The sequence below is a fragment of the Gavialis gangeticus genome, unplaced genomic scaffold (genome assembly GCF_001723915.1).
Source record: "Gavialis gangeticus isolate Ggan-Ray unplaced genomic scaffold, GavGan_comp1, whole genome shotgun sequence".
In the NCBI taxonomy this organism is placed as follows: domain Eukaryota; kingdom Metazoa; phylum Chordata; order Crocodylia; family Gavialidae; genus Gavialis; species Gavialis gangeticus.
The window spans coordinates 2,990,811-2,994,112 of NW_017729032.1; positions in this window are offsets into that span (position 1 = coordinate 2,990,811).

Genomic DNA, 3,302 nt, shown 5'->3' on the forward strand with positions numbered 1-3,302 from the left:
CCCCCCCCCCCCCATACACACACACTCATGTGGATTGCTTCCATGGCTTGGCACAGAAACGGATGGCCAGAAGCAAGGACTGTGCAGCACCCAATGTATTGGCAGAGAACTACCTCCCATCTGGGGCTCTGGCTGGACAGACAAGCTCTCCCACAATACACTGTGAACCAGTTTCTAGAGCAGCCCATGTTACGGAGGTGAGGTTATGCTCCCAAGAAACCTAGAGGGTAACCTGAGCAAATGCAGTGCCAAGGTAAATGTGAGAACAGGTGGGGTGGGTTGAGTGTGACTTGCAGGTAGGCTCAGCAAGTGCATGTATGTGTGTGAAATGGGACCTAGGTTGCACACTGTAGGCCAGACATACCTTTAGGGCTAGACCCTAATCCCCTGCTAAGAGACATTTGTTGAGCCTTTAGGTATCTACCTCAGTAAACATCATCTTTGATCACAGGAGGTGGAGAGTCCCCCTGCTTTTAGCTCAGTAGGTTGCCTAGTGGTTAGAGCATGTGGCTAGGAATGGGAGACCCAGGTTTTAGACCTTCTCAGGTGGGGAGGGATTTGAATATACATCTCCTACTTCCCAACAAAGCACCCTAACCACCAACTGCGAGCTAACCAGGGTCAAGAGCACCCTCCATCCCGTTGCTGAAGCTGGATACTGGGCAGCTACGGGAGAGTCAGGGAGCCAGAAAGAGAGCACAAAAGGGAAAGTGATTGTGTCCCACTGAGGAGGGGCCTGGCCTGAAAGACAGGTGTGGGTTCTAGCTGTACATGCATTTTAACCAATGACTTTTAAATGCAAAATGCAGAAACAGTTTTTGGAGCTGTTTTGGCACAGTACCCTGGTGCCCACCTCCACTTCTCAGGACAGTGCCCTCCTCACTGGGCCACAGAATCTGCAGTTGTTAGTTTTGTGTTCCCATTGGGCCTACTAAGGCATCCAACTGGTGACCCGAAGACATATCCACAAATAATCCTAACCTTCGGTGTGAACTGATATACAAAAGACAGGATAAGGGAGGCGGGGGGAGGAAAAAAAGAGTTCTCTATGCCAAAAATGCTACTGCTTCTGTAGAGAGCCTGGCGAAACTGCTGAACAAGAGGTTCGAACTATGGCAGTCATAGGAAACGGAGGGGACAAATCCATACACTTTGTGGATTTGACTCCAGAATCCTGGCATATGCTCTTATTTTATTGATTTTCATCCATATATTTAATTAGCAGGAGTCTGGATTTTGTGTTTCCTGCGGAAATACACAGGTTTCCTCCCTTTAAAGGAGAAAAACACTGATTTTCATAGATTTCATCGATTTTTAGGGTCAGAAGGGACCTATTAGATCATTGAGTCCGACCCCCTGCTCTGGGCAGGAAAAAGCGCTGGGGTCAAGTAACCCCAGTCAGGTGCTTGTCTAATCTCCTTTTGGAAAATGTGGATTTTCTTCTTTGAAGTGGGGAACTGTGGGTTTCCCCTTTTGCAAACAGCTCTCTGCAGAGGTCCAACCTGCAATGAGCTGTTTGCAAAAAGGACATGAAACCCTAAGACCTGTTTGGAGCAGGAGAGGGAGCAGGCAGGATCTGATGAAGAGGGCTGGCTCAGATTCACTTTGCCTCCTGCAGCCTTTGGGATATGTAGGGCCTGGCAGGGGGCTGGGGGTGCCTTCTGGCAGGGCAGAGGGGGCAAGGGGCTATGGGTTGGGAATGAAGACCAGTGATTTCCTAGTCCCTGCACAGCTCCTGAGCCTGATTTTGCAGGTTTCAGGGCCTGCTGGTTGGCCCTGCAGGGAAGGGAAGCGTGGTGACAAGCAGGGCAAATGGGATGGCGAAGGGCAAGGAAAGCAGAAGGAAGAGGGGAAGTGGGAAGGGGGTGCAACAGGGGCCACCCACGGGGCCAGGTGGGGTCTGCCTCAGCTGCCTTTAGCCCCAGCCAAGCAGGGACCACTGCTGCCCACTGGCTGCCCCCATGCCAGTCCCCAGTCTGCTGTAGTCCCCACCCCACAACCCCTGTCCTGCTGCTCCTGGGTGCTTATCACTGTTAGAGGCCACCTGGGTACTGTGAGTATATTAATTTAGTTGTAGGCTAATTAAGTATTGCAATTTATATTAGCCACTGGGTTTTTTTGGTTCCGGCTTGAGGAGGTGATGTTGGGAGGAAAGTAATGACAAGTTTTACTTATAAAAAGGAATGAAATTTACTTATAAAAGCAAAAGATATAGTTTGCACATATGACAGTTAATAAAAAGGTTAAGTAAATAAACAGACAACATAACAGTACAAGTTAAACTTGGCAGTGATGATAAAAACAGACAGAGAAATCAACTAAGAGTTCCCACTTGATTAGTAATTTATTAATAGTCCTTCAGCATTAGGTACATGTTAAGCTGATTCAGCGAAGTTAGGCATCCCCGATCCATGCTGTTGGAGGGAAAACCGGGGAAAGATCCCTCAGTCAGGATTTGGTCCTCGCACACACAAGGAGTAAGAGATTTGTCGGGGTATAGGACAGCAATGACTTTTCTGTTCTGTCCTTCCTGTTGGTTACTTAACATGCATGCTCTTTTATATTTTATGTTAATTTGTTGGCTTTCTAGCCACTTATAATTTTATTTTATAGCTGTTATCCTATAGGGTTAAAAGGTGTTAGAAATTATTATAGTAAGTTACTGCCTAAGCTTGGGTTTACCCAGTAAACAAATCACACCACATTACTTTGGGGTTTGAGATTAACATGTTTCCACCTAAGTTTAACCCACTGTGTTAATTATACCTTGTGGTTAGATTTGTTAATTTTGTTGACTTTAAGCAAAAAAAATATTAAATTAGCTAGATTTGCAGTTTTATTTTTTAGTTTTGTTTTTTAAAACTCATGCTGTCTCAAAACTAGTGTAAACAGCTATATATAATTCTTACAGGTTATACTCCAGACAGACAGGAAACAGTTTCATAAGCTGTATTTCAGATATCTTCAAAAAGCATTTTCTTTTTGCCATAAATTGCTTGTTAACCCTTATGGTTCCGGCCATCTCACATCACCCAGATGGCAGCAGCGAGCACATCAAAGTGTTTGGGGCTGGTATTGCATGGGCTGGGCTGCTCTAGTGCAGTGCATCGCAGCAGAGCAGCTCAGGGATCTGCAGTGCGGACAGATGGCAGCAGCCCTAGGCAGCGTGCGGGGACCAGCTGGAGCTTGCAACGAACCTAAAACTGCCAGGGACAGGCCCACTCCTCTGGGATGCACCCGCTGCTGCCATCTGGAACTATTTGGGCAGCATGCTCTTGGGAGCAGTAGGGCAGGGATAAGGG